The following is a 13,872-nucleotide window of genomic DNA, read 5'->3' as shown; positions in this document are numbered from 1 at the left end:
AGAACGTACGCGCTGATGCTTTGTCTAGGTCTTTCATGCCCATGGAGCAGGAAGAGGAGACATCCCAACCCATCATCTGTCCAAGTAAGATTATTCCGGTGGCTCCTGTCACCCTGGCCCAGATACCGCCCGGGAAGACCTATGTCTCTGAGACTGACAGGCAAAAAGTGTTACACTGGGGCCATGCCTCGAAAACAGCCGGTCATGCTGGCCAGAAAAGAACTTGGACTGCGATTGTACGTCATTATTGGTGGCCATCCCTTCGCACGGACGTCGCCTCTTTTGTCTCTGCCTGCTCCTCTTGTGCCAGGAACAAGACGCCCAAACACCTGCCATATGGCCGTCTTCTGCCTCTGCCTATACCCTCAGTTCCCTGGCAACACATTGCGATGGACTTTATTACGGACTTGCCATTGTCCTCCGGACACACAGTCATATGGTTTGTGGTGGATCGGTTCTCTAAAATGGCCCATTTCGTCCCTATGGCTGGACTGCCCTCTGCCCAGGAACTCGCGGACGCCTATATACATCACATCTTCCGCTTGCATGGCTTCCCATCACACATTGTGTCCAACAGAGGAACTCAGTTTACCTCCCGCTTCTGGAGGGCTCTCTGTAAACATCTGGGAGTAACTCTGGACTTTTCTTCAGCCTACCATCCTCAGTCGAACGGCCAAGTGGAACGGGTCAATCAGATTTTGACCTCTTTCTTACGTCACTACGTCAACGCCCATCATGACGATTGGTCCACGCTTCTTCCTTGGGCTGAATTCTCCCATAATCACCACGTCAGTGAGTCCTCCTCCAGTTCTCCCTTCCATGTCGTCTACGGACTTCAGCCTTCGGTCCCATTGCCTGTATCCTCTTCCTCGGATGTCCCTGCTGCTGATGCGGTAGTCCGTGACTTTACAACCATTTGGGACTCAGTCCTTGCACGTGCATCCCTGCGGATGAAGAGACACGCAGACAAGAGACGTCTGGATCCTCCGTGTTTCTCCCCCGGAGATCTCGTCTGGCTTGCTTCCAAGTACGTCCGATTGAAGTTACCATCTTACAAGCTGGGTCCTCGCTACATCGGACCGTTTAAAGTCCTCGGCAAGATCAATGAGGTCTCCTACAAACTGCGGCTCCCGGCCACGATGAGGATACCCAACTCCTTCCACGTCTCTCTGCTCAAGCCGGTTGTCCTTGGTCCCTTCTCCACTGCTGCCAGTCCGGCTCCTCCTCCTATTGCTGATGACGACATCTATGCGGTAAGGGATATCGTGGCCATGAAGACCGTACGGGGTCGACAGTTCTTTCTGGTGGACTGGGCAGGGCATGGTCCTGAGGATAGGTCCTGGGAGCCCAGAGAGAATGTGGGTACTCCTCTGATCCGTGCCTTCCTGTCCCGGTTGCGGGGAGGGGGGCGTGGGGGGGGTACTGTCACGCTCCCCGGGTCCTCTGCTCAGCTTCCCGGCTCACCTGCCACGCTCCCCGCTCTCCAGCCTCCATCGCCCGCGCTTCCCAGGCCTCCTGGTCCCCGCTCCCGGCGCCCGTCGGCTTCCCAGCCCCAGCCCGGCTCTGCTGCGTCCTCCTCTCAGCTTCCTGCCCTGGCTTCTGGCACCCGGGCCGCGCGCATGCGCATTAGGGCGCGCGCGCGGTCACTGACCCTTTCTTAAAGGGCCAGTGACCACTGACAGGAAATGAAGCACACAGGTACGGGGTATAAAGGGGTGCAATGTCCAAGGGGGCGGGGCCTGATCTTCGTGTTTCCCAAGCTAGGAGTCAGGTCTCCTTGTGTTCCTGTGAGATACTTACCTCTCTCTCTTCTAGAGCCGATCCTGCATTGCCATCCGGTCCTGCCGTATCCCGAACCCCGAACGCTGCCTATCTGCCATCCTGACAGTCCGCACCATCTCTGTTCCCTGCGGTGACCCGTCATCTCGCTCCAACGGTTCCGGAACCCGCCTGACATCATCCCGGCTTCCGAACCTGAGCTCAGTCACCCGGACCACCATCAGTGACCCCGTGGTTCCAGGGACTTCTCCATTGTGCTCTTGTGCGCGGACTGTTCTGCTACCTATAGTGCTCCGGCTACCGGACTCCTTTCCCTCATCGGGGAGTTCGGCCCAGTGGATCCACCTCCCGGGTCTGCCCATCCACCTGGCCCTAACAGTAAGATCAGGCCATGGATCCCGCCGAAGCACTAGCGGCCTTGCATGAGGAACTCCAACGCCAGCGTGAAGTCCAGACCCGCATGCTGAACTTTATGACTTCCGTGGACGCCCGCTTGAACACGCTACAAGCATCGGTCACGTCTTCAGCACCTCCGGCCTCCACTAGTCAATCCACGGCTCCCGCTCCCGTGGCAGCCTCCTCGGATGCTTCCAGACTTCGTTTGGCCTCACCACCCCGGTACGCCGGAGATCCCAAGACCTGCAGGGGGTTTATAAACCAATGCTCCCTCCATTTCACGCAGCTGCCGCATTTGTTTGCCTCCGACCAAGCCAAGGTCGCCTTCATAATGTCTCACCTAGAGGGCGAGGCACTGGCGTGGATGAACCCCTTGTGGGAGAAGGAGGACCCTATGACCAAGAACCTCCAGGAGTTCCTGCAGGCTTTTCGCGGCACCTTTGACGAGCCCGGACGCGCCTCCGCGTCTGCTTCATCTCTTCTCCGGTTACGTCAGGGAACTCTGACGGTGGGTCAATACGCCATCCGTTTCCGCACCTTGGCTTCGGAACTCGGGTGGAATAACGAGGCCCTAACCGCCGCCTTCTGGGAAGGACTCTCGGGTCGAATCAAAGATGAGCTGGCTGGTCGTGACGTACCGTCCACCTTGGACGCCCTGATTACCCTAGCGACTCGAGTGGACATTCGCTTTCAGGAGCGGTCCAAAGAGGTGTCCCGTGAGAGACGCCCGGTACGGCATTCCTCTCCTCCGCAGAAGTCCGCCGTACTCCAGTCAACGGCATCTGGTGTCTCCGTCCATGAGCCCATGCAGGTCGACCGTGTGCGACAGTCTGAACAACGTCGAGCAGAGCGGCTCGCCAAGGGTCTCTGCTTCTACTGCGGAGAGGGCACACACCTGCTACGCTCCTGTCCAGAGAGGCCGGGAAACTCCAAAGCCTAGGGTCGGTAGGAGAGGCCACCCTAGGTGCTGGGACTCTCTCAGACCCGGTTATGTGGACTGTACAAGTGACAACGGGAGAGACGCGGTTCACGGCTGAGGCGTACCTCGATTCTGGGGCAGCAGGCAATTTCATCCAGCAGGCCACGGTGGACAAGTACCAGGTGCCTGTTACTCCACTCGACAAACCCCTCGTGATTGCCTCTGTGGATGGGAGACCCCTCTCTGACACCATCTCCTGGATCACCAGGCCGGTTGAATTGCGTATCGGTGCTCTGCACACCGAGAACATCGCTCTCTACGTCCTCCCACACATGTCACATCAAATCCTGCTGGGCCTTCCTTGGTTACGGACACACGAACCTTCAGTCAGCTGGGGCACTGGTGAAATCACTCGATGGGGCTCTTCTTGCCATGAGAACTGTCTGAAGACCATACAACCCATCCGGCGACCTCCGGTTCCAGACTCCCTACCGGGACTACCCTCAGCCTATTGGTCCTTCGCGGACGTCTTTGATAAGAAGGAGTCAGAGGTACTTCCGCCACATCGTCCTTACGATTGTGCCATTGACCTGCTCCCGGGAACTACACCACCTCGAGGACGGATATATCCACTGTCTCCAGCCGAAACAAGGGCCATGTCTTCTTACATCACAGAGAGCCTGGCAAGGGGATTCATTCGGAGATCCTCCTCTCCTGCTGGAGCAGGCTTCTTCTTCGTAAAGAAGAAAGAGGGCGACTTACGCCCATGCATAGACTACCGGGGATTGAACCAAATCACCGTAAAAAACAAGTATCCCCTGCCGCTCATCCCCGAATTGTTTGATCGGCTCAGAGGAGCTCGCGTGTTCACCAAGTTGGATCTTCGGGGTGCCTACAACCTGGTCCGTATCCGCTCGGGGGATGAATGGAAGACCACGTTTAACACTCGCGATTGGCACTATGAATACTGCGTGATGCCCTTCGGCCTGTGTAACGCACCAGCAGTCTTCCAAGAATTAGTGAACGACGTGTTCCGGGACCTTCTCTACGTCTGTGTGGTGGTATATCTGGATGACATCCTTGTCTTCTCTCCGGACCTTCAGACCCACCGAGAGAACGTGCAACTGGTTCTACAAAGACTGAGAGAGAATCGTCTGTACGCCAAGTACGAGAAGTGTGTCTTCGAACAGTCTTCTCTCCCCTTCCTGGGTTACCTCATCACCGATACCGGACTGCAGATGGATCCAAAGAAGGTCTCTTCCATTCTTAACTGGCCTCCTCCTTCTGGACTGAAGGCAATCCAACGCTTTCTGGGATTCGCCAACTATTACCGCCAGTTCATCCCTCATTTCTCTGCTCTGACTGCTCCTCTCTCCGCCTTGACCAAGAAGGGGGCTAATCCAAAGGACTGGTCACCTGCGGCCGACGCCGCGTTTGGCTCCCTAAAGCGGGCCTTTGCCTCCTCTCCTGTACTCCACCGTCCGGAGTTAAACCGCCAGTTCACCTTGGAGGTGGATGCCTCCTCCTCGGGAGCCGGAGCAGTGCTCATGCAGAAGTCCTCCTCCGGGAAGATGGTGACTTGCGGTTTCTTCTCCAAGAGCTTCTCAGCGCCTGAACGCAATTACACCATCGGTGACCGAGAACTATTGGCAGTCAAACTGGCTCTGGAGGAATGGCGTTATCTTCTGGAAGGAGCAGTGTACCCCGTTATAATTTACACGGACCACAAAAACCTGGAATACCTGCGGTCTGCTCAGCGACTGAACCCACGGCAAGCCAGGTGGTCCTTATTCTTTGCCCGGTTCGATTTCCAGCTCCATTTCCGACCCGCGAACAAGAACGTACGCGCTGATGCCTTGTCTAGGTCTTTCATGCCCATGGAGCAGGAAGAGGAGACATCCCAACCCATCATCTGTCCAAGTAAGATTATTCCGGTGGCTCCTGTCACCCTGGCCCAGATACCGCCCGGGAAGACCTATGTCTCTGAGACTGACAGGCAAAAAGTGTTACACTGGGGCCATGCCTCGAAAACAGCCGGTCATGCTGGCCAGAAAAGAACTTGGACTGCGATTGTACGTCATTATTGGTGGCCATCCCTTCGCACGGACGTCGCCTCTTTTGTCTCTGCCTGCTCCTCTTGTGCCAGGAACAAGACGCCCAAACACCTGCCATATGGCCGTCTTCTGCCTCTGCCTATACCCTCAGTTCCCTGGCAACACATTGCGATGGACTTTATTACGGACTTGCCATTGTCCTCCGGACACACAGTCATATGGGTTGTGGTGGATCGGTTCTCTAAAATGGCCCATTTCGTCCCTATGGCTGGACTGCCCTCTGCCCAGGAACTCGCGGACGCCTATATACATCACATCTTCCGCTTGCATGGCTTCCCATCACACATTGTGTCCGACAGAGGAACTCAGTTTACCTCCCGCTTCTGGAGGGCTCTCTGTAAACATCTGGGAGTAACTCTGGACTTTTCTTCAGCCTACCATCCTCAGTCGAACGGCCAAGTGGAACGGGTCAATCAGATTTTGACCTCTTTCTTACGTCACTACGTCAACGCCCATCATGACGATTGGTCCACGCTTCTTCCTTGGGCTGAATTCTCCCATAATCACCACGTCAGTGAGTCCTCCTCCAGTTCTCCCTTCCATGTCGTCTACGGACTTCAGCCTTCGGTCCCATTGCCTGTATCCTCTTCCTCAGATGTCCCTGCTGCTGATGCGGTAGTCCGTGACTTTACAACCATTTGGGACTCAGTTAAGGCGTCCCTTGCACGTGCATCCCTGCGGATGAAGAGACACGCAGACAAGAGACGTCTGGATCCTCCGTGTTTCTCCCCCGGAGATCTCGTCTGGCTTGCTTCCAAGTACGTCCGATTGAAGTTACCATCTTACAAGCTGGGTCCTCGCTACATCGGACCGTTTAAAGTCCTCGGCAAGATCAATGAGGTCTCCTACAAACTGCGGCTCCCGGCCACGATGAGGATACCCAACTCCTTCCACGTCTCTCTGCTCAAGCCGGTTGTCCTTGGTCCCTTCTCCACTGCTGCCAGTCCGGCTCCTCCTCCTATTGCTGATGACGACATCTATGCGGTAAGGGATATCGTGGCCATGAAGACCGTACGGGGTCGACAGTTCTTTCTGGTGGACTGGGCAGGGCATGGTCCTGAGGATAGGTCCTGGGAGCCCAGAGAGAATGTGGGTACTCCTCTGATCCGTGCCTTCCTGTCCCGGTTGCGGGGAAGGGTGCGTGGGGGGGGTACTGTCACGCTCCCCGGGTCCTCTGCTCCGCTTCCCGGCTCACCTGCCACGCTCCCCGCTCTCCAGCCTCCATCGCCCGCGCTTCCCAGGCCTCCTGGTCCCCGCTCCCGGCGCCCGTCGGCTTCCCAGCCCCAGCCCGGCTCTGCTGCATCCTCCTCTCAGCTTCCTGCCCTGGCTTCTGGCACCCGGGCCGCGCGCATGCGCATTAGGGCGCGCGCGCGGTCACTGACCCTTTCTTAAAGGGCCAGTGACCACTGACAGGAAATGAAGCACACAGGTACGGGGTATAAAGGGGTGCAATGTCCAAGGGGGCGGGGCCTGATCTTCGTGTTTCCCAAGCTAGGAGTCAGGTCTCCTTGTGTTCCTGTGAGATACTTACCTCTCTCTCTTCTAGAGCCGATCCTGCATTGCCATCCGGTCCTGCCGTATCCCGAACCCCGAACGCTGCCTATCTGCCATCCTGACAGTCCGCACCATCTCTGTTCCCTGCGGTGACCCGTCATCTCGCTCCAACGGTTCCGGACCCCGCCTGACATCATCCCGGCTTCCGAACCTGAGCTCCGTCACCCGGACCACCATCAGTGACCCCGTGGTTCCAGGGACTTCTCCATTGTGCTCTTGTGCGCGGACTGTTCTGCTACCTATAGTGCTCCGGCTACCGGACTCCTTTCCCTCATCGGGGAGTTCGGCCCAGTGGATCCACCTCCCGGGTCTGCCCATCCACCTGGCCCTAACAATATTTCATGATCATTCCACACCTATAATGCTCAGGTAACATAATACACACCTGGTTATATGCCATATGTGTTCATTCTCCTATTATCTACAGATATTTCATGATCATTCCATACCTATAATGCTCAGGTAACATAATACACACCTGGTTATATGCCATATGCGTTCATTCTCCTATTATCTACAGATATTTCATGATCATTCCACACCTATAATGCTCAGGTAACATAATATACACCTGGTTATATGGCATATGCGTTCATTCTCCTATTATCTACAGATATTTCATGATCATTCCACACCTATAATGCTCAGGTAACGTAATATACACCTGGTTATATGCCATATGTGTTCATTCTCCTATTATCTACAGATATTTCATGATCATTCCACACCTATAATGCTCAGGTAACATAATATACACCTGGTTATATGCCATATGCGTTCATTCTCCTATTATCTACATATATTTCATGATCATTCCACACCTATAATGCTCAGGTAACGTAATATACACCTGGTTATATGCCATATGCATTCATTCTCCTATTATCTACAGATATTTCATGATCATTCCATACCTATAATGCTCAGGTAACATAATATACACTTGGTTATATGCCATATGTGTTCATTCTCCTATTATCTACATATATTTCATGATCATTCCACACCTATAATGCTCAGGTAACATAATATACACCTGGTTATATGCCATATGTGTTCATTCTCCTATTATCTACATATATTTCATGATCATTCCACACCTATAATGCTCAGGTAACATAATATACACCTGGTTATATGCCATATGTGTTCATTCTCCTATTATCTACATATATTTCATGATCATTCCACACCTATAATGCTCAGGTAACATAATACACACCTGGTTATATGCCATATGTGTTCATTCTCCTATTATCTACAGATATTTCATGATCATTCCATACCTATAATGCTCAGGTAACATAATACACACCTGGTTATATGCCATATGCGTTCATTCTCCTATTATCTACAGATATTTCATGATCATTCCACACCTATAATGCTCAGGTAACATAATATACACCTGGTTATATGGCATATGCGTTCATTCTCCTATTATCTACAGATATTTCATGATCATTCCACACCTATAATGCTCAGGTAACATAATATACACCTGGTTATATGGCATATGCGTTCATTCTCCTATTATCTACAGATATTTCATGATCATTCCACACCTATAATGCTCAGGTAACATAATACACACCTGGTTATATGCCATATGTGTTCATTCTCCTATTATCTACAGATATTTCATGATCATTCCATACCTATAATGCTCAGGTAACATAATACACACCTGGTTATATGCCATATGCATTCATTCTCCTATTATCTACAGATATTTGTCACGCTCCCCGGGTCCTCTGCTCCGCTTCCCGGCTCACCTGCCACGCTCCCCGCTCTCCAGCCTCCATCGCCCGCGCTTCCCAGGCCTCCTGGTCCCCGCTCCCGGCGCCCGTCGGCTTCCCAGCCCCAGCCCGGCTCTGCTGCGTCCTCCTCTCAGCTTCCTGCCCTGGCTTCTGGCACCCGGGCCGCGCGCATGCGCATTAGGGCGCGCGCGCGGTCACTGACACTTTCTTAAAGTGCCAGTGACCACTGACAGGAAATGAAGCACACAGGTACGGGGTATAAAGGGGTGCAATGTCCAAGGGGGCGGGGCCTGATCTTCGTGTTTCCCAAGCTAGGAGTCAGGTCTCCTTGTGTTCCTGTGAGATACTTACCTCTCTCTCTTCTAGAGCCGATCCTGCATTGCCATCCGGTCCTGCCGTATCCCGAACCCCGAACGCTGCCTATATGCCATCCTGACAGTCCGCACCATCTCTGTTCCCTGCGGTGACCCGTCATCTCGCTCCAACGGTTCCGGACCCCGCCTGACATCATCCCGGCTTCCGAACCTGAGCTCCGTCACCCGGTCCACCATCAGTGACCCCGTGGTTCCAGGGACTTCTCCATTGTGCTCTTGTGCGCGGACTGTTCTGCTACCTATAGTGCTCCGGCTACCGGACTCCTTTCCCTCATCGGGGAGTTCGGCCCAGTGGATCCACCTCCCGGGTCTGCCCATCCACCTGGCCCTAACAATATTTCATGATCATTCCACACCTATAATGCTCAGGTAACATAATACACACCTGGTTATATGCCATATGTGTTCATTCTCCTATTATCTACAGATATTTCATGATCATTCCACACCTATAATGCTCAGGTAACATAATATACACCTGGTTATATGGCATATGCGTTCATTCTCCTATTATCTACAGATATTTCATGATCATTCCACACCTATAATGCTCAGGTAACGTAATATACACCTGGTTATATGCCATATGTGTTCATTCTCCTATTATCTACAGATATTTCATGATCATTCCACACCTATAATGCTCAGGTAACATAATATACACCTGGTTATATGCCATATGCGTTCATTCTCCTATTATCTACATATATTTCATGATCATTCCACACCTATAATGCTCAGGTAACGTAATATACACCTGGTTATATGCCATATGCATTCATTCTCCTATTATCTACAGATATTTCATGATCATTCCATACCTATAATGCTCAGGTAACATAATATACACTTGGTTATATGCCATATGTGTTCATTCTCCTATTATCTACATATATTTCATGATCATTCCACACCTATAATGCTCAGGTAACATAATATACACCTGGTTATATGCCATATGTGTTCATTCTCCTATTATCTACATATATTTCATGATCATTCCACACCTATAATGCTCAGGTAACATAATACACACCTGGTTATATGCCATATGTGTTCATTCTCCTATTATCTACAGATATTTCATGATCATTCCATACCTATAATGCTCAGGTAACGTAATATACACCTGGTTATATGCCATATGTGTTCATTCTCCTATTATCTACAGATATTTCATGATCATTCCACACCTATAATGCTCAGGTAACATAATATACACCTGGTTATATGCCATATGCGTTCATTCTCCTATTATCTACATATATTTCATGATCATTCCACACCTATAATGCTCAGGTAACGTAATATACACCTGGTTATATGCCATATGCATTCATTCTCCTATTATCTACAGATATTTCATGATCATTCCATACCTATAATGCTCAGGTAACATAATATACACTTGGTTATATGCCATATGTGTTCATTCTCCTATTATCTACATATATTTCATGATCATTCCACACCTATAATGCTCAGGTAACATAATATACACCTGGTTATATGCCATATGTGTTCATTCTCCTATTATCTACATATATTTCATGATCATTCCACACCTATAATGCTCAGGTAACATAATACACACCTGGTTATATGCCATATGTGTTCATTCTCCTATTATCTACAGATATTTCATGATCATTCCATACCTATAATGCTCAGGTAACATAATATACACCTGGTTATATGGCATATGCGTTCATTCTCCTATTATCTACAGATATTTCCTGATCATTCCACACCTATAATGCTCAGGTAACATAATATACACCTGGTTATATGCCATATGTGTTCATTCCCCTATTATCTACATATATTTCCTGATCATTCCACACCTATAATGCTCAGGTAACATAATATACACCTGGTTATATGCCATATGCGTTCATTCTACTGTAATCTATAGATATTTCATGATCATTCCACACCTATAATGCTCAGGTAACGTAATATACACCTGGATATATGCCATATGCGTTCATTCTACTGTAATCTATAGATATTTCATGATCATTCCACACCTATAATGCTCAGGTAACATAATATACACCTGGTTATATGCCATATGTGTTCATTCTCCTATTATCTACAGATATTTCATGATCATTCCACACCTATAATGCTCAGGTAACATAATATACACCTGGTTATATGCCATATGCATTCATTCTCCTATTATCTACAGATATTTCATGATCATTCCACACCTATAATGCTCAGGTAACATAATATACACCTGGATATATGCCATATGCGTTCATTCTCCTATTATCTACAGATATTTCATGATCATTCCACACCTATAATGCTCAGGTAACATAATATACACCTGGATATATGCCATATGCGTTCATTCTTCTATTATCTACAGATATTTCATGATCATTCCACACCTATAATGCTCAGGTAACATAATACACACCTGGTTATATGCCATATGTGTTCATTCTCCTATTATCTACAGATATTTCATGATCATTCCATACCTATAATGCTCAGGTAACATAATATACATCTGGTTATATGGCATATGCGTTCATTCTCCTATTATCTACAGATATTTCATGATCATTCCACACCTATAATGCTCAGGTAATATAATATACACCTGGTTATATGGCATATGCGTTCATTCTCCTATTATCTACAGATATTTCATGATCATTCCACACCTATAATGCTCAGGTAACATAATATACACCTGGTTATATGCCATATGCGTTCATTCTCCTATTATCTACATATATTTCATGATCAGTCCACACCTATAATGTTCATTCCATGTCTAACTTGCCAAAGAAACCTTTTATACATCTACATAATATACACCTATTAAGTTATTATCCTCATTCTTTTTATTTATTCCTTTTCATCATTCTTTTTAGTATGTCCCTGTATTAGCGCCAGATTGTGCCGGATGGCCTTGCGTTGCATACGGCGTCTGCCGGACGTTTTTTATCTCTGATCTGTCGTCATCCGGCAAAAAACGCATTACAGTGATGGATCCGTTTTTTTAATCTGAGCATGCTCAGATGATATGTGAATTTTCTCTCTCTGTTGATGTCGATCTCTCTGTCGGTTGGTCTCTCCCTCCCACCGCCTCTCTCATACTCACCGATCACCGGCACGCGGCGCTGCACGGCTGTCACACTGTGGTGGCTTCTCTTTTGAAAATGCCAGCCGCTCATTGGTTGCAGTCAGACACGCTTCCACGCTGAGTGACAGCTGTTTCACTGCAACCAATCACAGCCGCTGGTGGGCGGGTCTATATATCGTGCAGTACAATAAATAAATAATTTAAAAAAAAAAACGGCTTGCGGTCCCCCCAATTTTGATACCAGCCAGAGTAACGCCACATGGCTGAAGGCTGGTATTCTCAGGATGTCAATAATATCAGCCAGCAGCCGCCTGGAATTGCCACATCCATTAGATGCGACAGTCCCGGGACTCTACCCGGCTCATCCCGAATTGCCCTGGTGTGGTGGCAATCGGGGTAATAAGGAATTAATGACAGTCCATAGCTGCCACTAAGTCCTAGGTTAATCAAGGCAGGCGTCTATGAGACACCCCCCATGATTAATCTATAGTGAAAGTAAATAAACACAAACACCGAAAAATCCTTTATTTGAAATAAAAGACAATAAAACCCACCCTCTTTCACCACTTTATTAAAATCCCCAAATACCCCTCCAGGTCCGACGTAATCCATACGAGCTCCCACAACGCTTTCAGCTCTGCTACATGAAGCTGACAGAGAGCGGCCACAGACAACGACTGCTCTCTGTCAGCTCCACGGAGCAACTGAAGTGAGTCACGTTGTCAGCGGTTACGTCACTCAGGGAGTGTAGGTGTGAGTGCGGTGATGATGGGGGCAGTAGTGCCGGTGTGTGTCCGGTGATGTCAGTAGTGCAGGTGTGTGAGTGGTGATGATGGGGGCGGTTGTGCCTGCGTGTGTGCAGTGATGATGGGGGCGGTAGTGCCTGCGTGTGTTCAGTGATGATGGGGGCGGTAGTGCCAGGGTGTGTGCAGTGATGATGGGTGCAGTAGTGCCGTGGTGTGTGCAGTGATAATGGGGGCGGTAGTGCCTGCATCTGTGCGGTGATGATGGGGGAGGTAGTGTCGGTGTGTGTGCAGTGATGATGGGTGTGGTAGTGCCGAGGTGTGTGCAGTGATGATGGGTGCGGTAGTGCCGGGGTGTGTGCAGTGATGATGAGGGAGGTAGTGCTTGCATGTGTGCGGTTATGATGGGTGCGGTAGTGCCGGGGTGTGTGCAGTGATGATGTGGGCGGTAGTGCCTGCGTGTGTGCAGTGATGATTTGGGTGGTAGTGCCGCTGTATGTGCGGTGATGATGGGTGTGGTAGTGCAGGGGTGTGCGCAATGATGATGGGTGTGGTAGTGTCGGGGTGTGTGCAGTGATGAGGGAGGTAGTGCCTGCGTGTGTGCAGTGATGATGGGGGCGGTAGTGGCGGGGTGTGTGCAGTGATGATGGGGGCAGTAGTGCCTGCGTGTGTGCAGTGATGATGGGGGCAGAAGTGCCGGTGTATGTGCGATGATGATGGGTGTGGTAGTGCCGGGGTGTGTGCAGTGATGATGGGGGTGGTAGTGCCGGTGTGTACGGTGATGATGGGGGAGGTAGTGCCGGGGTGTGTTCAGTGATGATGGGTGTGGTAGTGTCGGGGTGTGTGCAGTGATGATGGGGGCAGTAGTGCCGGTGTATGTGCGGTGATGATGGGTGTGGTAGTGCCGGGGTGTGTGCAGTGATAATGGGTGCGGTAGTGCCGGGGTGTGTGCAGTAATGATGGGGGTGGTAGTGCCCGTGTGTGTGGTGATGATGGGTGTGGTAGTGCCGGGGTGTGTGCAGTGATGATGGGGGTGGTAGTGTCGGTGTGTGCGGTGATGATGGGTGTGGTAGAGCCGGGGTGTGTGCAGTGATGATGGGGGCGGTAGTGTCGGTGTGTGCGGTGAT

The sequence above is a fragment of the Anomaloglossus baeobatrachus genome, chromosome 1 (genome assembly GCF_048569485.1).
Source record: "Anomaloglossus baeobatrachus isolate aAnoBae1 chromosome 1, aAnoBae1.hap1, whole genome shotgun sequence".
Lineage (NCBI taxonomy): Eukaryota > Metazoa > Chordata > Amphibia > Anura > Aromobatidae > Anomaloglossus > Anomaloglossus baeobatrachus.
Note: the sequence above shows the minus strand (reverse complement) of the source record.